This window comes from Schistocerca gregaria, chromosome X (assembly GCF_023897955.1).
Source record: "Schistocerca gregaria isolate iqSchGreg1 chromosome X, iqSchGreg1.2, whole genome shotgun sequence".
Classification (NCBI taxonomy): Eukaryota; Metazoa; Arthropoda; class Insecta; order Orthoptera; family Acrididae; genus Schistocerca; species Schistocerca gregaria.
In genome coordinates this window covers 542,854,231-542,877,453 of record NC_064931.1, presented here as the reverse complement: position 1 = coordinate 542,877,453, position 23,223 = coordinate 542,854,231, and the positions used below count along the sequence as shown (strand labels likewise).

Sequence of the window (23,223 nt, the reverse complement as noted above, 5' to 3'; positions counted from 1 at the left end):
CGGTAGACAATTTGCTAACAGCAGAGTTGCATATTCAAGGGTATTTACTGAACTGTGTGCGACTGATGCAGTGCCTAGCAGTCATATTTCATCAGAACGTGCAAACGAACAGTGTGTGATAGAAGCAGTAGACATTATTCAGTTGGCGGAACGTAGTGCTTCAATAAGCACAAGCAGAATTTCTGCACGTATCGGTGGTCTGACGAAAACCGACGTGTCTTTAGAGAGACATATTTCCAAGAATTTCAAATGGGACTGCAGCTGAACACGTATTACTTGAATAACGATGACAAAACCAGCAGCTGTATTTTAATCTAATGTCGTTTATTCTTTTTAAACAATGCTACTAGTTTCGACACCACACTGTGTCATCTCCACGCCCCTAGCGCAACCTTCCAGCCACAACCGTTTTCATGTACAATGAATAGAATCGTCTGCAGTGGGCCAAAGGTAACTGGATTCCGTACCTTCCGTGGCAATAACAAGCCCGGCTTGGTCGTCTGACCTTTGCAGTACTGCAGTTGTTACAAACGTCATTGTCTTAGAATTCATGTGTCAAGCAGTGTACAATTCTATATACTGCTGGCTCCACAGTCTACTTTCTGGGGAACTAAGACGGCTTTTGCTTTACTACCAAAATTTCGACTCATGCTAGGCACAGTTCTTCAGTTTTTCTTTATCCTTACACGTTTTAGCAATTTCTGCGTCTTTTGCTTCCAGTGAGCTACATTTTATCTACGAGAAAATTGAGGCTATATAAAAATATTTATATGGTCGCACATCTTGACTGAAACATTGTTTTTACAAACTTCAGTACTGATACGATTTCCAGAGAAATGGTAGCCAATATGCTGCTTTATATTTTATTTTAGTATATAAGCTTATTTCGGCTTTATTGCCTTCTTCAGTACATGTACAAACAATCGCATTTATTTGTATTTTACATAACGTATACTTTATATAGGTTATTTACATTGCTTGTTGTACTCACGTCTTGCCTTTGCAGATGAACATCCGTCAGCTTTGAGTAAACTATTATGCTGTCTGTAATTGTTGGATGTAATATTTTTTTCCTGTACCGTTTTAAAGATGTTCGATAATTAGATGTTGCACATATATTATAATACGTTATTTGTTATTTGGACAGTCTTATAAATTCAAGTTTGCAGCTGGTTCTTTACTCAAGATTATTTGTTTTGTTGTGGGTCATGTATTTATGGAACTGTTACCGATGTGCTTGTAATCTCTGGTGTTTTGGTTACATTTTATCCCGATATAAAATATCAATATTTTTTTTTTAAAACTGTATGTGCTTGAAATCGGTTTTTTCATTTAGTGTGTCGTAGGGATAATCCCTAGTGTGTATGCATATTTCAAATTCCTCCAATTCATGGACCTGTTGGGATTTTGTGCAGGATTTGAAGTGTGGTTCCAACCTTGCCAACTCTGTTTTTCATTTATGATAGGTGTAAGGAAGGTGGATTGGTTGTTATTTGTTTCTCTCGTGTGTGCTCTGAATCGGAAGATGAAATTTCTTCCAGTGTGTCCTATATAAAATATGGTACAGTTATTTCAGTTAATTTTGTAGATTCCACGGCTTGAGTGTTTGGGGAGTAAACAACTTGCTGTCAAACTTGAATTTCTACGAGTTTAAAAAAAATAAAAAAAATGTTATAATATACGTGCAACATCAGATTATCGAACAACATTAAAATGTCCCTGCAAAAAATGTTACATCCAAGAACTACAGACAGCAGTAATAGTTTGTTGAAAGCTGACATATGTCACCGGCCGGAGTGGCCAAGCGGTTCTAGGCGCTACAGTCTGGAACCAGGCGACCGCTACGGTCGCAGGTTCGAATCCTGCCTCGGGCATGGATGTGTGTGATGTCGTTAGGTTAGTTCGGTTTAAGTAGTTCTAAGTTCTAGGGGACTGATGACCTTAGAAGTTAAGTCCCATAGTGCTCAGAGCCATTTGAACCATTTGACATATGTCCATCTACAACGTCAGGACGTGAGTACAACAAGCAATGTAAATAACCATTATAAATTATGTATCATGAAAAATATAAATAAATGCGGTTGTTTGGTAATGTACTGATGAAGGTAATAAAAGTAGAAATAAGCTTATATACTAAAATAATATATCGAGCAGCATATTGTCCACTAAGTCTTTGGATAATGCCCTACTGTGGCGTAATACATGCTGCTGGTCCCACAATAAAGAAAGGATACCATTTCCCTTCGAAATGTACAGTTAACATCTGTGACATTAACTTACGCAGGAAGTGGTGTATCATGCTTTGTTATCGTCTCTTTTTAGATGTGTACAGAATTTAGTGACAGAAAACTTTCTTTACAAATATAAGAATATATTTAACGTCAGAGGTTATGTAGTGACAGCCTGTGATCTACAACAGCTAAAACATTTGATTTTTTTCGAGTATTGAAACTATTGCTTTATCACTGATAGAAAACTTATTTTCCCGTCGATGACGAGGAAAGAGAAGGTGAAATATTAGTTTGATCTGGTCAGCATGAGGAAGAGAAATCCAACTGTGGCCTTGCTGAAGGAACAATTGTGCCCCCGAGGCAAATGTGTGCCCCGGGAAGAATATAGTTTAAACGTATTCAAACAAAATGTAAAAGTCGGTAAATGTAACTACTGCTCTGATTCATTTTGCAAACAGTCACAGCAAAACAGTCTACAAGAATGAGTGTTAAAGAAAGCGACGGTGAAATTTATCTTGGAAATGAGCTCACAAGGGCTGCGTACGTAATGACCTGGCTGTCAACGAGCCCAAAGGCGCGCCACGGGCCCCAAATGACGGAGCGGCTCGTGAATGGGGCGCGCTCAAATAATCTCGCTTTTAATCTGCGCTGTCTACAGTAATCGCACGTTTTGCTCTTTACTATTTCTTATGACCAAGAACTCTTGAAATAAACACAAGAAGAAGTTTCTCAATAACATCCGGCTGTATTTCCTCCTGTGTATGATTTACAATTTTTCAACGAGTAACTGCAAGAAAGGAGATTACATGTAACATTCCTTTCTGCACTTTCAATAAATATATATTTTGTGAATGTCTGTCTCTGTAATTTTTAGAATGACACTACACCATAAGCTTTGCCACAATACATACACAAAAATTAGTGCGAAGTGTATCTGAATTTGCAGACAGGTTGTTTCCACCTTTCGTAACATTTCCTCAACGACCAACGACATTTGGTATGTTAAGCTCTGCTTGATACAATATCAAACACTGCACGTGAATAAATAAAGATTTTGCGCAGTATTATGAAAAACTGGGGAAATAAATTCTGTGATAATGATGTCTTTAGAGTATATCAAATTATTTCAAAGGATACCTATTCCGCCGGCCGAGGTGGCCGAGCGGTTCTAGGCGCTTCAGTCCAGAACCGCGCGACCGCTACGGTCGCAGGTTCGAATCCTGCCTTGGGTATGGATGTGTGTGATGTCCTTAGGTTAGTTAGGTTTAAGTAGTTCTAAGTTCTAGGGGACTGATGACCTCAGATGTTAAGTCCCGTAGTGTTCAGAGCCATTGGAACCATTTTGATACATATTCTAAAACAAACTTGTGTTCCAGTGGCTGCGACAAATTATTTTAGAAAGTGTGAGTGACATTCTCGAATATGCCTTTCGCAGTATTAACGAGAATTTTTTCCAGTATTCAAAAAGTCATTCCAAAGGGTTTAGGGGCTATTTATTTTCACCTCATAAAATAAATTAAGTTTGTCTTGACCCCAGAGACGCAGATGATCAAAAGACTGCGAATTCTTATCTCATCATTAGCATAGCTTTTGACTGTAATGGAGCCGATTGGATCGTGGTGATGATAGAACTATTGGCACCAAATTTTTGCTGGCAGCGGGAAAGGACGGGGCTTCAGTCAAAACTGAAACAGGTTACATCTGACCCTGCTCTCACTGCACAAGCGTACGTTAGCGCTCACGGTTACGGAAGCAGGCATATTCTACGGAAGGTTTTTTTTCCTTCCCTTTTCGATTGGGTCGTCAGTCTTTTGACTGGTTTGATGCGGCCCGCCACGAAATCCTCTCTTGTGTCAAACTCTTCAGCTCAGAGTAGCACTTGCACCCAAAGTCTTCCATTATTTGTTGGATACATTCCAATCTCTGTCTTCTCCTACAGTTTTTACCATCTACAGCTCCGTCAAGTATCAGGGTCATGTTCCTCTCCTCGCCGAGTCTGCGTAGAACCTCCTAAATTCCTATCTTGTCATCTATCTCATTTTCAGTATCCTTACATGGCACCACGGCACGAACGCTTGGATTCTCTTCTTATTCAGTTTTCCAGCAGTTCATGATTAACTTCCATACAATGCTGTGCTCCAGGAGTGCATTCTCAGAAATTTCTTCCTTAAATTAAAGACGCTGTTTGGTTGTAGTAGACATTTTTTGTCCAGGGACGACCTATTTGCCTTTACTAGTCTATTTTTTGTGAACTCTTTGCTTCGTCTGTCATATGTCATCTTCCTCTCAAGGTGGCAGACTTCCCTCACTTCGCCTACTTCGTCGTCCCCAGCTATAATGTGAAGTTTACACCCAATATCATTTCTGCTATTTCTCATTACTTTTGTACACTTTAAGAAGAAGAAGAAAAAAGGAAAGACGCACCACGAAGGAATTATCTGAATGTGACGGAAAACGGTATATGTGGTGTACATGCACAGACAAACAAATGATTAAATTTCAGAAAAATTAGAAGATTCAGTCAAGAGAAAGAACTTTACAAATTGTGTAAGTCAAAAACGTGTTGGTCTACCTCTGGCCCTTATCCAAGCAGTTATTCGGCTTGGCATTCATTGATAGAGTTGTCCGATGCCTTCTAAAGGAAATCGTGCCAAATTCTGTACAACTGGCGCGTCACATCGTCAAAATCCCGAGCTGGTTAGAGTGCCCTGCCCATAATGCTCCAAACGCTCTTCAACAGCGGCGAGATCCGGTGCCCTTGCTGGCCATAGTGGCGTTTAGCAAGCACGAGAACAAGCAGTAGAAACCCTTGCAGTGTGCGAGCGGGCGTTATCTTGCTGAAATGTAATACTAGGATGGCTTGCCGCGAAGGGCAACAAAACGTTGCTGTAAGGGAGCCGCAGATGACAAACAAAGTGGTCGTGCCATGAAAAGAAAGGGCACCCTAGACCATCCCTCCTGGTTATCGGGGTGTACGGCGGGCGAGTGAGGTTGATATCCCATTGGTTCAAAAAATGGTTCAAATGGCTCTGAGCACTATAGAACTCAACATCTTAGGTCATAAGTCCCCTATAACTTATAACTACTTAAACCTAACTAACATAAGGACATCACACACACCGATGCCCGAGGCAGGATTCGAACCTGCGACCGCAGCAGCCCCGCGGTTCCGGACTGCAGCGCCAGAACCGCACGGCCACCATGGCAGGCCGATATCCCATTGCTGTCCGGCACGTCTCAAATGGTTCAAATGGCTCTGAGCGCTATGGGACTTAACATCTGAGGTCTTCAGTCCCCTAGAGCTTAGAACTACTTAAATCTAACACACATCCATGCCCGAGGCAGGATTCGAACCTGCGCCCGTAGCGGTTGCTCGGTCCCAGACTGAAACGCCTAGAACCGCCGGCCCGGCACGTCTCCAGACACATCTTCACTGGCCATCGGGGCTCAATTCGAAGAGCGATTCATCACTGAAGACAATTCTACTCCAGTCAATGAGATTCTAGGCTGAAGACGTCCCGGACAGCGATTTAATCACGAGCGGTGCACACCATGTGCCTTCCTCCTACACTTAATGTAAATTTCTACTACCATGAAGATCACAGCTGGCTACCTCTGCCTTAGACGCCACAGTGGTATAATATTAGTTACTGTATTGTCCATATGTACGGTCTGTCTCTAATAATTACACTCCTGGCCATTAAAACTGCAACTATGTGATGACGGCATGCAACAAACGTCAGATTATCATGAAGTGTACAGCATGCAAGGATATGCAAATTATTAGAAGTTCAACTCATATGCACAAAGCAGTACCGTAATAATGTCGTCTACATTTTGTATAAAAGTAAATATTACGCAGCAGATTTCTCATTCAGAACTCTCATTTGACTCTTTTTTTTTGTGAGAAGGTCGTTTTGAGACCGCAGAGACCGCAGTTTATCGTCCCAGTATACTGTTGTCCGTGTTTGTTGAGATCAAAATGGCTTGGTTCAAATGGCTCTGAGCACTATGCGACTTAACTTCTGAGGTCATCAGTCGCCTAGAACTTAGAACTAAGTAAACCTAACTAACCTAAGGACATCACACACAACCATGCCCGAGACAGGATTCGAACCTGTGACCGTAGCGGTCGCTCAGCTCCAGACTGTAGCGCCTAGAATGTTGAGATCATGTGACAGTCATGCGAATATGGAATCGATTGGTATAGGAGGGTTATACTCGGAGCGACGCAAGATCTCAGCGTCCCCACAAATTGCACCCGAGCGACTGGAAATATTGTTCACTCAGTCGTACACGATCGTACAGCCACATCACGTCACATACCTTGGTCACTGAACAGATTTGTATGCAGCAAGATGCCCACATGGGCAGTGTTACGACGTATGGAGCAGCATCGTTTCTCGGCACAGGAGTCATTTCTGTGACTTTGTCTGACGCAGCAATAGACGGAGTTGGCCCAACGCCAACAATGGATACAGTATGGCACCACATCTTCCCACACAAGACCCGGTTCTGTTGTTTTCTACATCAATAGACAGCGAATACTAAAGCTTAATGAATTTATCGCCAAACTGAGCCAATAATTTATGGTCGTATGGGAAATGTGAATGTCAATGGCAGTGTAAAGTGTAATGTGTCTTGTTTCTTATAACGTACTCCTGCTGCACTCAAGTGCCTGAAACGTCTGGTGTATGTTTTTAAATGGAGCGGGTTTTAAAATAGAGCCAATTGTGTTTCAATAAATAACTTTTAATTAAGTGTTATCCTGATAATCAAGAATAATATTATATTTTTTCAACATTAATTTACGGTTTTAAACAGCAAAAGGTACAAACTACTGAGCAGCCACCACGCAAATCGATCACCAAATGGTTAGCGACTGCCTTTTAAATAGCGTCTTTCTTAGCTACTTTTAGAAATGTTTTTGTACGTTGGGTTTATTGTTTTCCAAATATCAGCCAACACTGTACGCACATGGCCAATACATTCTGTAATCTAAACTATATAATTATAGAGGGCTCTGCACACCATTATGACGTATAACGAGGTTGGCTGTCTAATATTTGTAAACAGCTACCTCGGCGTGAACTGAAATACTGACGTGGATAGTCTAGTAGAGGCTATTTGTATAGACAAGCATTAATGATAATTGACTTGCATCTTACCGGTTACTTAGTTTATAATTTACTCATGTACAAAGCTTATAGAACCACAGTATCCAGTCAAATCGCCGGCCGCGGTGGCCGGGGGGTTCTAGGCGCTTCAGTCCGGAACCACGCGACTGCTACGGTCGCAGGTTCGAATCCTGCCTCGGGAATGGGTGTGTGTGCTGCCCTTAGGTTAGTTAGGGTTAGTTAGTTCTGAGTTCCAGGGGACTGATGACCTCGGATGTTAAGTCCCATAGTGCTCATAGCCATTTGAACCATTTTGAACCAGTCACATCAATGTGACCACCAGTCAGAAGCCTGCGTACCACTTTTGCAGCACGAGATGTGCAAGAAGAGAATCAGTGGGGTTGTGGAAGGTCCCCGACATGGATGTGGAGCCATGCCGACTCCAGTACTGTGGCCAGCTGCTATAGGTTTCTCGGTTGAGGATACATAGCGCGAGCGCCCCGATCGAAGTAGTCCCATAGATTTTCGATTGGGCTTAAATCCGGGGAGTTTGTTGGGCGGGGGAGTACAGTACACTCGTCCTGGTGTTCTTCGCACCACGCACGTACACTGCTACCTTTGTGACATGTTGCATTATCCTGCTGGTAGATGCCATCGTGCCGAAACAAACTGCATGTAACGATGGATATTGTCCGCAACGTTATATGCAGTATTGTGTTCATCCATTATGTCTTTCCAAATGACGAGATCATCCTGAGAATGCCAACGCTCTCTCCTCCGTCCTGGACTCTTTGCTTTCAGGCGTTTCACTCGTACACGCTAACCGGCATCCATCTGAAGGAGCATACAACCTGATTCATATGAAAAGGCCATCTGCCGCCACTCAGCTGACGACCTGTTGTGGAACTAGCGTGCAACTTCTAGCTTTCGTCACCGATAAATAAAATGCAAAAGTTGTGTGACTAGGGCCTCCAGTCGGGTACACCGTTCGCCGGATGCGAGTCTTTCGATTTGACGCTACTTCGGCGACTTGCGCGTCGATTGGTCACCGATGAACAGCAGTCAGTATGGGTGCATGAACCTGGCGTCTGCCGTGGAGGCCCTACGTAGCAACGTTTACTGAAAGGCCGTTGAGGAAATGCTGTTGGTGGCACAGTTAACACATCCTGGTTCAAATGGCTCTGAACACTATGGGACTGAACTGCTGTGGTCATCAGTCCCCTACCACTTAGAACTACTAAAACCTAACTAACCTAAGAACATCACACACATCCATGCCCGAGGCAGAATTCGAACCTGCGACCGTAGCGATCGCGCGGTTCCAGACTGAAGCGCCTAGAACCGCTCGGCCACCACGGCTCGGCCACCACGGCCGGCTAACACATCCTGGTGCTCTTCACACTACGCACGTACACTACGAACTGTGTGGCACGCTGCATTGTCCTTCTGGTGGATGCTATCATGCCGAAGAAAAAAGAAACCGCATATAGGGATGGACATGGTCCCCAAGGATAGATGCATACTTGTGTTGATCTATTGAGCCTCCCAGAATGTTTTCAGGCGTTTCACGCCGTACACGCCTATGGCAATCTATCCGACGGACCAAAAAACGTGATTCATCTGAAAAGGCCACCTGTCGCCGCTCAGTCGACAATCAGTTTTGGTACTGGCGCGCAAATTCCAGCCTTCATCGATAATGAACAGCAGTCAACATGGGTGCATGAACGAGGCATCTGCTGAGAAGTCTTGTACGCACCAACGTTCGTTGAACTCTCGTCGAGGAGACACTGTTAGCAGCCCCTTAGTTCATCTGGGCGGCCAGTTGCTCAACAGTTGGACCTCTGGTAGTCCGTACACATCTCTTGCAATCCTGGTTCACCTCAACCATCTCATATCCTCCTGGTTCACCTCAGTTGCCTCGGAACTTGTTTTTGGATAGCGCCATTTTGCCATGCACAGTATACTTTAGCCACGGGAGCTCGTAAACATTTTACAAACTTAGCCGTTTCGGAAATGCTTCCACCCTCGTCCCGAAAGGCAATGATCATGCCCTTTTGGACGTCAGATAAATCGCTCCGTTTCCACATTGCGACAGCGACTGCACTGTTTTCCGCGTCCCCCGTCACGCTTCATACACCCTCCTCTGCTGGTGCAGCAACCTGCCGTCTGCGAGTGGTTATTGCACGTTGACGTCGAACGTAGACGGTGGTCACATTAATGTGACTGGATCGTGTAATATGTTTTGATTCATGTTCGTGTCTTGTCGTACTTTATTTTTATAAGTTTTTAGCACTGCTGATAACCACACAGTGGTTGAAATCTAGATCTGCAATAAATCGATTATTAGCGTCTGATTGCTGTACATTTTCTCAATTTTAAACAAACGCAGTCTTTGAGCGCATCCCTTCCACATGCAATCAAACGTTATTTCTAACGTTATAAGGCCAGTGTCTGTGCCCTGTCGTCGAGATCTTCGTGACGTTATTTTCAACGTGATAAAGGAAGACCGCATGTTTATCGTGCTGTCCTGACGAACCTCGCTACAGGGGATGTTCGAATGTTGTCATGGCCAGCACGTTCTCCTGGCCTTTCACCCACTGAAAACATCTAGTCTTGGATATTCTAGTGTCTAGCATGCTTTCACTTGCCAGCCACTACAGTTGAACAATAGCATCGAGCTGAAGCAGATGAAATGGTTTACTCGTATATGTGATGGAGTTTCAGTTCGACTCGATATCCGGCCGTGCTAGAGTCCTTGTCGCTGCCTCTGTGCGCCCTATATATACCTTTAAATCACCTACCAATTTAATTATGTTTTCTTCATATCATATTCTCGGTAGTGGTCTAGCGAGTAGAGCATTATATTTGGGTCCTCATGGTTCCAGGTTCAATCTCGTGTAGAGCCGGGAATTTTTCCTCGTTCCAGTCCTTCCAGGACGGTCCCAGGTCCACTCAGCCTACTATCAAATGAGCGCCTGGGATCTTTTCCGCGGGTAAAAGGCGGCTGGGTAGAGGGTGGGAAGAACCGACCGGTTATAACCGATACCAGTATTTTATTTATGAATAACTGGTACCTTTCGGTATATGTTTGATCTCGGTTATAAAGGTATTTTAATTTTATGCTGTAATTTGGTATATAACTAATATATCAATTTGCCAATACAGTGGTGTTAAAATTTTTGGTTTTTAAATATTTTTTTTAAATGAGTTTGACGGTAAGTTCTGCTGCTTCTGAAGGATTGGTATCGTCTTTGAATGAGATTCGTGAAAGGAGTCAACTTGCAGATCAACACATGATTAAACGATTATTTATGAACAGAATGTACCCTAAATATTGGCCACTGTATTGATTCATTATTGAAATTTTAACTATTGATGTTTAATTGTTCCTGGTAAATGCTATATTTTGTCTGCTACCTGAATTGTTCATTGGAATTTTTGGAAGAGCAATTTTGGTTTTGTCAATAAAAAACCATTGCATTCAAATTCCCATTAAAAATTAAAGATATATATTTAACTTATACGGGTTTTTGATAAGACATAATTGAAGAAAAAGAATGCTATAAATTTTAAAAAAAGCTTATTATTTGTCTGTCATTTCCATGAAATATTAAAAGAGAAAGGAAGCTATGGCAACAATAATTAATTAAAAACTAAATATTCATTCTAGTGTACAATAAAAGCAGAAAGCAACTGATGTGCTGCCTGTGTCTACATAATATGACTTTATCTGCTTGTAACCCTTGGAAACGCCAAATCCAAAGCGAAAAACATAGTTCTCCAACCACAGTTTTCACCCTTTAGCGCTGACTATTCGTAAAGACGAAATAGTGGTATTATCTTTGATTAAAACATGATTTTTTAGCAGAGACTAAAAGAAAAATTAGAATCAGCAGGAGAGTACTATGGGTTTCTTTGTAGTATTCATCTCCTCACTACTTTCGAGAAAAGGGCGACCGATGATTTAACTAATTTTTCTTTTATTTACCAATTAATTTGGTGTTTTGTTTCTGTTTGTCTTGGAACTTATAACGTAAAAGTCTAAGCGAGTCTTAGAATTTTTCTGGGTTTATTCGATGTCTGCGTTTATTTTTGGAAATAACAGCAACAAAAAAACAGAAAACTGGTTATAAAATTATAAAGAATGTAACAACCAGTCGCGGAAACATAATTTATTTATCTTGTTGCAAATCGATTTCGACTGATATCTTTATAATTTTATATTCCGCGGTCGCTGGACAGAAGGAGAATCCCGTACGAACAGTCAGGTCAATAGCCCGGTCACGGGTCTGTGCCGCTGACGCCCTGTCGTACCGTATAAGCACAACAAATAAACTATCGTTATTTATAACCCGTCACGGTGTTACAGTTTTGGCCCGCATCCCGTGGTCGTGCGGTAGCGTTCTCGCTTCCCACGCCCGGGTTCCCGGGTTCAATTCCCGGCGGGGTCAGGGATTTTCTCTGCCTCGTGATGGCTGGGTGTTGTGTGATGTCCTTAGGTTAGTTAGGTTTAAGTAGTTCTAAGTTCTAGGGGACTGATGACCATAGATGTTAAGTCCCATACTGCTCAGAGCCATTTGAACCATTTTGTTATAATTTTAATGACAAGCAACGTTTCTCGAGGTTGTTCTAAGAGGGAAAGCAGGTAGTGTCGTACGAGACAGCAAGCTTAGGAGTCATAGACAGTTGACACAGTGCCGTTCCAGGAACGCTGCATCACAGTAAGGCGAGAGTATTTGGCCAAAAATTGCCAAAGTGGACGGGCAGCCTTTGTGGAGCGCTGACACGTTACAGCAGAGTAAACACCGGTCAGCTACGCACAGCGGCGGATCACGCGTAGCGGGGAGGAAAGGTCAGCGCGCAAGGCGGAGGCGTTGGCGGCCTAAAAGCCCGGCACTGTCACAAGACTCCCACACGAGCTGGGTCCGCCGAACGTGCGGAACACAAGGGGCAGTAGGAAACCTCCTAAAATACACTGCTCTGCAAAACGCAAGGGTGAGATACATGTGCTTGCTGCGGAGGATGGCTACGCAAACAAACTTGTTGGAAATGAATGAAGGTCTGGAAGCATGTTGCCAGGGGTGAGATGGCTGAGCATCACATGGCGTGAGGTCGGCGTGATTATAGCACAAAATGGGGCTTACCCTGGCAATTAAAGAAACGGTAAAAAGTGTGTGACAATACAACACGGCCTAGTGACAGCAATTGGATGACTTCACACGGGGAATAATCATCGGGAAATCTGAAGAAGGATGAGATGTGACGAGTGTAGCCCAGGAGTTTGGTAATGCTCACAATTATTTCATGTGCATGGTGAGCGTTCCGAACCACAGGTCGATCAGCAGATAAATTGTGCAACACAGTACTGGACATATGTCGAACAGCGGGTGCAATTGCAACCACATTTAACAGGACTGCAAGGCACGCAGTCTGGTGAGTCGCAGTGGTACGGCGACCGCATGGGGGTGGTCACTTTGCCAGACGACCTACACTTTGTGCCCCTTTGACACCGGCACTGTTAAGAATGGTGCCGAGAGCACAGGGACTGCACCAACGAGGGGGGGGGAGTCGTGTGTTCTTCTTGTATGAGAGCACATTCAGTCTGGGTAATGATTCTGCAAGTACCTTTATACGGCATGAGGTGGGAACATGTAATACACACAACAACATCGATTTGGTGGTCCAGATATCATGGTGTAGGAAGTCACAATGTTGCACCGGGAAACTGACCTCCACATATTTCAAGACGGTACATTCAGCGGTCAACGTTGATGCGTCATTTCATGGGTGCATTGGGCCCGAACTTCATTTTTATGGGGGACAATTCGCGACCGTATCGGAGAGCACAGGTGAAGGAACTTTTGAAACGAGAGGATATTCGACGAATGGACTGGTGTGCCCATTCCCCCTGACTTAGATCCCACGAAGCACTTGTTGTATGCATTGGGGAGATGTAGTCAGGACCTCCACAGGCACCAACGTCCATCCGGCAACTGTCAACCACGCTGGAGGAGAAATGGATCGTCCCACCACAAAACACTCGTTCGACCTACACTTGAGTATTGCTCATCAGTGTGGGATTTTTTTTTGAAAATATTAAAATCTTTCTTTAATTTTATGGCGATGAATCTAAACTCGTCAGCCTAGTAGATTCTGCTTATTTTCTTGAATTATCCAGAAATAATTCACACATATGGCTGAAATAGGTGTCATCTTGTTGAAATATACTCAAGAAATTTATATATGCTCTCAATTATTCCATAAGTAACTTTGCGTATGTCTGAGCTAGGCAGATATATTCATCGACTTGTGTCTTCATAAAAAAAGTAATCTCTATCCTCACTGGTCTCTCTTTCAATATTTGTACATCTCTACGATACTTTGGATGATTTAATCTTTTGTGTGATTTGCTGGTTTAATTTAATTCTTGAGTACCAGTCAGTAACATCCATTTATATGATTAATACATGTGATAATTACTCCAATCCCGTGTGTTTAAGAAAGTAAGATTTCATACTACATTTCAGATACCTGTCATTAATTAAAATAACAGACTGCAATACTGTGCTGTGCAATAAATGTAACATCAGTTATACAGAATGATTAACAGATCCGAAATAAATTAATTGTGAAAAATTAACTAAATATTTCTGTCATTGAAAACAGATCATCATGGAGAATTGTAGTTGAGAGTAATCTAAAAGTGGATTTAAATATTGTAAAGAGTACTGAAACTGTTAGAATTTTGCAGAGCAGGTATTGCACCTAACGCGAACATTAGTGCAAAGAATGTTCCTCAAGAATTTGCCTTGGCTCATGACATGTTGAAGGCCAGTTCTGATAAATGATCGTATGAAGATTTCCCCTATGAAATTTTTAATTTGGTTCATTTCTGAAAGTTACATTAAACTTTTGATTAACTTACACAGCTCAAGTACGTGCCTCAATAGAAGAAAGACATTGGTATAAGGCAAATTTCTTTCATAAGCAACCGCATGTTTTATATTCTCAGTATTACATGTAGCATGGGTATTGAAGCTACATAAAACACTAATATGAAGCTATTCTTTCCCATATTCTTTATGTTCAGTAGAATTTCTGTCAAATCTTTTATATTTACAATGTTGATTGAGCGGCACTCCCATTATCTTTGTCAGAAGTGTTCGTCGAAATGACTCAACATTTACTTTATGTTCAGTAGAATTTCTGTCAAATCTTTTATATTTACAATGTTGATTGAGCGGCACTCCCATTATCTTTGTCAGAAGTGTTCGTCGAAATGACTCAACATTTACCTGAGTGACACTCCCATAATCTTTTCTTTTGAAAAATTCATCTCTTTGTCAGACCAAAAAAAAAATCAACTCGTCCTCATATGCACACAAGTATGAAGCAAATTCCATTTACATTATACAATAAGCAAATACACTGGGTTCCATAAACTAAGGCAAATCACATAAATAACAACTCCAAATGTTATATGCTAAGAAGACAAAGTTTTGAATTACTGCTCTTTATGTGATTTGCATTAATTTATGGAAACCGATATTGTAGCTATGATATCGAATGAGGTGCCACAGAGCTAAGGTACTGGACATATACTGGAAGGAGCATGATCCAAATCCTCGATGCACTATACCATTTTAGATTTCCTGTTGTTTACCTATATCATTTCATGTAAATGCAATGACTGTTCTATAAAAACTTAACGACCACTTTCTTTCCATCATCTGTTTCCAGCTACGAAAGAGTTCCCTCTGTAATAATCACGACCCCAGCGATGTCACGTGACCATCCAGGCCAAGGAAAACCGATAGCACTTGGGGAGAGAAAACAATAGTCGTTGTAATGTTTGGAGGAGCGTAATCCTACGGGAATACAGCTCCAATAATGCGTTAAAGGCTGTTAACCTTCTCTGCTGTAGTGGTTGCTGTTGAGTATACCTGCAATGTGGGACAGTTAGTAACACCTGTCTCGTCTTATGTCGTCCCAGGTCATAAAATCTTGTTTTGCTACGTGATAACATTAAATAATGCTCTCTAACAAGAGGATCGCGCATACTCGTCATCGTCGATTTCGTTCAGATTTTGGTATAAGCAGAAAATGGTCAGAAATGAACGTAATAGATGTGTGAGCTCTAGGTGGCCAAGCTTTTAGAGACGTGAGCCATTTACGTTAGCACTGCTACAAGGCATCGGTTGTCGCAGCGGAAAGACTACAAACGGTAATACGATTGTCGTGGGGACGAATACCTATACAGAAACTTTCTTTTCATTTTCAATGTTCACATTACTTACACTGCAAATATATCGAAAATGAAAAACGTAACTCACTCGTATACAGCGCGAATCTTTGGACCGAGGATTGAAAAAGTGGTGGATGAATATGCAGCAAAATGTAGGAATATCGTCATTACTTAGTAAAACTGTGGGACACTTATAACACCCAGTTAAATGATGTGATGAAGCCCTGCGTGTAGGAGAACAAATTGCTTCTGTTAACTGACTCGTGGCAAAGGCACGTAAATCCTCAATTACACGGCGATATTTTTCAAGATGAACAAGGACTGCCATTGTGCAATATTAAAACGACTCCTCCCACACACATTCCGCTAATATCCAGCGATGTCTATTTTTATTGTCAGTTAAAGAATTTGATCAAAAAGCTTCAAAACTGCTCTTATCCCATCGAGAGAGGAAAAGAAATCACATCCCAAGAAGGCTGCATCAAGACACATTCAACTGTAGATTAGCAGCTATCCTCGCCAATATTTGGCGAAATAATGAGTTATGCGTGGTTTTCTGCCAACTGTGCGATGAGAACGAACTTTTTATGACTGAAAACCAAGTTCCTTTTTGTATACAAACTTTAAACAGACATGTAATTGTAAAAATGTGGCGTTTATAACGTGTGCAACTTACCAAGAACATTACTGCTTTCTCTGCTTTTACGATGAATATTACCCCAGAACGTGTAAGTCATAACTGTAAAACACATTATAATCCCGTCCGGAAAATTTATTTCCAATCCCAGATATCCCTTTATTTTTTCTTTTCACTAATTTTATGAAAATATCAATAGATACGATGTATTTAACATTTTTTCGTTTTATTTTCAGTGAAAAATCCGCAGAGAGATTCGACCCCACGACCTTTGGACTAGCATTCTACACTCTTTCCTCGGAGCCATCTGTTGTCTAGGAACTACGCTAGCATAAATGACTGTAGCCTCGCCAAAAATGCTATTTTCTCTCAGTGTTTGGTCATCTGGAATTTCCACTTTTGTCACTTTTATTTCTGGCTAAGCCCTGCATGTACAATAAATCTGGACGAAATCGGTGATGACGTGTAGGCGCAGTCCCCTTATAAAGGTGCATTTACACCTGTGCGACTTGGGACCAGTCGGTGTGTGTGTGTAGCTTGCCCCTCGCCGATTTAGAGGCGCCCAGTGTGAACACAGGTGTGAATGGAATCAGTTCCACGTACATGTTGAGGAACAGGCATCCAACATACACGCTCTCCTCTACTTGCGTATAGGGCAATCAAAGTAGCACAGTGCCTAGGCGCAAGGCGCACAGGTGTAAATGCACCTTAAAGAAGGGACGTGGATTGCACCTCAAGAATACTAGCCCATGCGTCACTGCGTGTATTGAAGAGCTCATTGTAGCAGAAGACGCCTTCGCTGTTGCGTCACGTGTATTCTGCGCAAGGAAGGTCACTGGCATACCTTTGAAGTATCTATCATGACATGCTAGCGTCCCATTGACCACTTCCGGTTCAAAAATGGTTCAAATGGCTCTGAGCATTATGGGACTTAACTTCTGAGGTCATCAGTCCCCTAGAACTTAGAACTACGTAAGCCTAACTAACCTAAGGACATCACACATCCATGCCCGAGGCAGGATTCGAACCTGCGACCGTAGCGGTCACGCAGTGCTAGACTGTAGCGCCTAGAACCGCTCGACCACCCCGGCCGGCTGACCACTTCCGGGCTTATGACTTCTTGTGTGCTATTCGCTAACCTCATCGAGACAGATGACACTCCAGCTTTAAACCCTTTCTTCCTTCCTTCTTAAGACATTCTTCTCAACTGTTTATGTACATGGATGTTACTTCTACTGAACCCACAGGAATGTTGTCACTTTGAAATTCTAATATTTAAATGACGTACTTTGATTTGAATGTTGTTCAAGTTACTGTAAATTTTACTCGTCATTTATGGCGTTACACATTTCACAAACAGGACAGTTCTTGTAGCTTTCGTTGTCGTTCCCAAACTGAACAGTGTGTTTTGGTGAGTTTTCTTCATGCCTTGACCAGTCAGGCTTTTCGTACTCTGTTAGAGAATGGTGTTGGAGTAATGACTGTCTCTGTAGTTCTGTAAGTGCCTTAACCTTTCTCATTTTACACGCTACGGTCTGTATAAGTTATGCAGACATATTACTGAATGTTTTTTTTGTAGCAATAGAACTGAGATACAGAATGTTGACGAAAGCCCGGACGACAGGTCTGCTCGGACGACTGTATGCCTTGGTTACCATTTCACCCTTAAATAAGTTAAGCCTTATTCCGAAAGGGTGTAATTGCCTTTGCCATTATACTGAAGGTCAAAAGCGCTTACTGCAAAACTGGTCACCTAGCATACACTTCGGCATGTCGCCAATACACAGAACGGGTCTAACGGAAATGAAATCTCGCGTTCCCTTAGTATGTAAAATAACCGTCCCACGTTAACTATTCAGAATATTTGTTTTATACTTTCGCCATGTAAATGAGACAGTTTTTTTTGCCAACAGCAGCATTTAGGTTGTAAAGGTACCTGCGCAAAGGTGTTCTTCCTTTTCGAGTATGAACACAATAACATTTAAGTCGCTTCCACAATAAGGTTTTTGCAACCTCTACTCTAGGATTTGTAGGGGTGACGACGCGCTCGCCGAACGAATTTCTAAGATCTGTATTCGACACAAATGATAAAAGGAGCAACTCACGAGAGGGTCTATCACTTGACTAAATTTGATTTTCAAGGGGCCAAGTGGAGCAGTCGTAAAATACTGGCTTCGTATTCCAGAGGACGGAAGTTCCAATCCTCGTCCAGGTATCCTGATTTATGTTTTCCGAGATTTACTTACATCGTTTAAGTCTAATACCGCGACTGTTCCTTTCAAACGTACACAGCCCAATTCCTTTGCTATCCTGTCCATATTTGATCTTGTGCTCAGCCGCCGGCGGGACATAAAACCTTTACTTCTTTCCCTGAATCTGATGCAGTAATACGTACTTCCGAAAAGTAGCGCGAAAAGTGAGGTGCCTGTCTCTTAAACGACCGTATGTGAACAGAGGTCCAGAATTTCCTTCTAAATGTATCATATAATAAGGACGTCCACAGCACGGGTCTATTAATCTGTCTATCACACGATGTAGCAATCGGGCACCTGTCACTCGCAGTAATTACGTTGTTTCCGTCGCGATTCAATTGGTTACATAATAGGTTTTGATAGTTACAGAGACAAACGATGATGCAATAAGTAAAACCAATTACATCCACTGAAGTCCTCTAGCTCGTAATAAAAGTGGAGATCCCCACGTGTCAGAGTGGATCGAAGGGAAAATCCAGCAGCCTTTAGCCAAGAAGACAGCGAAGCGCTCGGAAAATGTAGAATCGTCAGTTGTATAGTTCACACGTTCCATAAATCATCCGCGCCCTATACAAATACTGGAGTCATATCGAATGAGGATATTTAAGAAATTTCTTTCTTTACAGGTACGAAATGTACACTTACAGATGAGTGTCCACAACAGCAAAAGAAACGTACAAACAACAAAAATTATAGGGTGACAAAAATAAAACTGAAATGCCCCAGAAAATGTTTGTAATTTACTGCAGTTAGTGAACAGGAGAAATACTATTGTAGAGAAGATACTGCAAATGTTCCATTATTTGAGAATTATTTCAGTACAGATAGCCCTTCAATGTTCCCCATTAAATAAAATCACAGGATTTACCTAGCTGTGAAACACGCATAGCAACTCAACCTAGAAGAGGACATCAGTAACGTTTCCGATGTCCTGGTGTAGTTGTTCCATTGTGTGAGAATTATTTTAGTAGTGATAGCCCCACAAATTTCTCCATTAATTAAAATCATAGGATGATAGGTCAGACTATCTTGGGGGTCAGTAGTTTCTTACAGCTTAAAGTTATGCTTTCGGATGCTCAGTCGAGTCGCTGATACCACTTTTCTGCACGATATTTCGAAGACCGGCCCAGTCGTAATCTTCAGATGCTGCAAGCAGTGTTATTACGCGTAATAAGACAAATCGCAGCACCTGAAGAAGGTGACTGTGTGGGTCGTCGAACTATCTTCCAGTGAAATGGAATTAACAACTCGGCTGAATATAAAAAAGCACACCATTAATCAACATTCTCTCGCTCGCTAAGCGCAAACTATTTGTCCTTCAGAAAAAGTGAACAGGACTTTTTTTTTAGGAAATTTAATGTAATTAAGTTTTATAGTGGGATAAGTTTTCTCTGGAGGCTACAGTTTTCAAAAATGTCTCTGAGCACTATGCGACTTAACTTCTGAGGTCATCAGTCGCCTAGAACTTAGAACTAATTAAGCCTAACTAACCTAAGGACATCACACACATCCATGCCCGAGGCAGGATTCGAACCTGCGACCGTAGCGGTCGCTCGGCTCCAGACTGTAGACCCTAGAACCGCACGGCCACTCCGCCGGCTACAGTTTTCGAGTTATTCAGGAAACAAGTATAAAAGTGATCTTCAAACGTACCTCCATCCCACACTCATCACAGTCCGGATTTCTGTTGTGTTGTCCGTGGCATTCCCCCATCAACGTACAAAAATTTCCGACTACACGAACTATTTCCGATATTCGATCTTTTTTCGTCTCTATTGACTGGGCTATTACGCCACCAGAATAGTTGGCTGTATCGTTAACTTTATTAATTTAAACGTGCGAGGGTAATGAAAGGAAAAGACTTTTGTAAACCTTACGCTAAAAGTAATTACGTTGACAATTCGATCCAAACTTAACCCTTACAAGCACAGTAGTTTCGAAGTCAGAATCCTGACGAATATAACGTTGTAACAGTTTATTCTATGCTGTTAAAATTCACTAAACTCTTAGGTAAAATTTAAACGAAAGTCAATTTTAGGTTCAAATGGCTCTGAGCACTATGGGACTTAATTTCTGAGGTCATCAGTCCCCTAGAACTTAGAACTACTTAAACCTAACTAACCTAAGGACATCACACACATTCATGCCCGAGGCAGGATTCGAACCTGCGACCGTAGCGGTCGCGTGGTTCCAGACTGTAGCGCCTAGAACCGCTCGGCCACCCCTGCCGGCAAAGTCAATTTTACAATTTTTAAGTGCTCGACTAAGCCGGTGGGGCAATAAGGCCAGTCACTGAAGACAAAAAAGGTCGAATTTGGGAAATAGCTGGTGCAGTCGCATATTTTCGTACAGTGCCATTAACAACATACTAGAAATCCTGACTGGTTGGGGCTGAGTGTGGGCGTAGATGTGGTTTTGAAGTCCCTTTTGTACGTTTTTCTTGAATAACTCGAAAACTACAGGCTCTAGCGAAAACGTAGGCCGGTACAAAATTTAACAGCATTAAGTTTCCTACAAAAAAAGGTCATGTTCATTTTTTTCTGTAGGACTAATAGGCAAACACTTAGCAAGCGAGAGAAAATGAAAATCTCGTGCGTGGCTTTTGAAGGCCAGATAAAATATTGTGGGTTGCATAAAACGACAGCGACAGGAGCCGCTGACACATCCTGCACATTTATTAAACGTTTCTAGAAAAACTCTAGAGTGAATTCTGAAAACATTCTTTTTGTGAAAGAGTAACATCTGTTCTGTGACTTTTCATATTTAACAATTTGCGGATTAGAGATGTGAAGCTGAAATATGGAATTATCCAGTGACGCACACCCTCAGTCGGTAAACCGAGGAGCACATTCGAACCACGTCTACCTCACTTCCGTGTTCCTCAATACAAGCACAGCTAGAGTTGCGCTCTATTAAAACGATGGTTGTGTAGTTTTGGTACAGTACATAAATGAAGTAGTAAATGGTAGGATTACCGGTAATGGTGGTAGCGTTCGTAGGGAGAGAAACATAGATAATGTGAAAGTGAGACAGTGGAAGCCGAAGACTTCTCTATTTTTTGATTGTTTATTTGTTTTTACATAATTACAACTGCTCGTCGTTCAGTGTAAGCCCATTGCGTATTTTATATCCTTACAAAATATAAATAGCGATCCATGAGTGGTAAAAATTACTTGGACGCGTAACTTCTCCTCTTTTATGCAGGCAATTACTTTTCCTGCAAATACAATTTATATGGATAAACATAAAAAATGTATATAATTATTGTTGTTATTTCGTACTCAACAGACTATTCCTCATTATAAGCAACGGTAAGCGTTTCCTGTTATTATCGATACGTATGATCGTTGTTTACGAATAACAGAAGCATGTTTTATATATGCTCGCGGAAGTATTGAAGTGACGTTTGATAATTTTTCGTTTTGTGCTTTTTCTTTAATTTTATCTTTTTTGATGAAAGTGTGATTTCTAGCGCTATACGATAGATCTGTATTACTTGTTAATTATATGGAAAAATCCATCTGTTTCACGTTACAAATAAACTATTTCGAATAAAACCTGAATTAAACTTCGACAATTTCAGTTTCACTGTAAATACTGTTGATTTTTAAGAAACAGACAGGATGATAACTAATTGTAAGCAGAACAAAAATGTTCTGTAGATTACGCAGTCCTATGCATACCTTCATGCAGTTTCTAGACAATACCGTTTTCTAGTTGGCTCTAGTAAGACACTAGTTACATACGCAGACAAATCGATCAAAATGAGATAACGTCCGAGAGGCATCTAGCGCACCTAACGTACGTAACTTAAGTGAACACAATACAAGGAAAACTACCGTAATCTACGCTTATTTATGATAGTCTATGGTAGTCTGCGGTAGTTTTACGGTTCTGAGCACAGAAGATCGAGGCAGGGAAATAAAAATCTATAAACCAGGGTAACTAATTCTAATACTAATGTATAATTTACCTTAACATTACATTTACGTTTTCTATTTCAGATTACCAGCAGAGAGTATTTAAATTCATGCAAGCGTTTCAAGTTCTGAGTAATTCACACAAGGTGTTTAACATCGCTTCAATGTTGCTTGCAGTATCGGTAGGTACCGGTAATTGCAACAGACCAATCAGTTATTAATCATCTCCTCTTTCAATCTTATTTCACAACTCACTATACCATTTCAAGCAGCACAATATAGGCAATTTGCTAATCGTTTTCCTGCATTGTTATTGTGACGAATTTTAAATCACGGTTCTTGATATACATTCATTTATTGCCAACACTTCTATGCCTATGGAACAACAAATAAATAAATACATCTACCGGTGAAATTTATTAGTTCAATATTAAAACATTTTTTATTAGCTCTCTACATAATCAACATTCAGGAATAAATATTTAGCATTACTCTTAACGAGTTGATAATTCCCATCTGCATAAAATTCTGTCACCTGAGATTCCAGTCAGCCCATAGCGAAACACGTCAGTCAGCTGACAATATTGGAGATGGGCTGTCGGAAGAGATCAGCAAGAATTTCATGAGAAGAAAAAGTAAGAAACAATGAAATGTTAAATAGAACGGATGTGAAAGAAGTGGTACACAAAGTACCCTCTGCCACACACGATAACATGGCTAGCGGAGGGTTGATGCGCGCACAGAGAGGTGGAAATCACTCGGAGCCAAGTCTAGACTGTAGGACGGATGTCAAAAGACGTCCCATTTGAACTGACGCAACA

General features: G+C 41.5%; 1 protein-coding gene across 4 annotated transcripts in view; it reads right to left on the bottom strand.

The window, feature by feature from the left end:
* LOC126298466 (rho GTPase-activating protein 100F-like) overlaps positions 1–23,223 on the bottom strand; it is a 737,196-nt gene that overhangs the window by 358,729 nt on the left and 355,244 nt on the right. The window contains exon 1 of one of the 4 annotated variants that reach the window (XM_049989797.1): positions 22,938–22,949. The exons of the other annotated variants lie outside the window; for them this stretch is intronic. The gene's annotated coding sequence lies outside the window, so the exon portion shown is untranslated. Of the gene's footprint in view, positions 1–22,937; positions 22,950–23,223 lie in introns of those variants that run through there. 4 annotated transcript variants of the gene reach the window in all.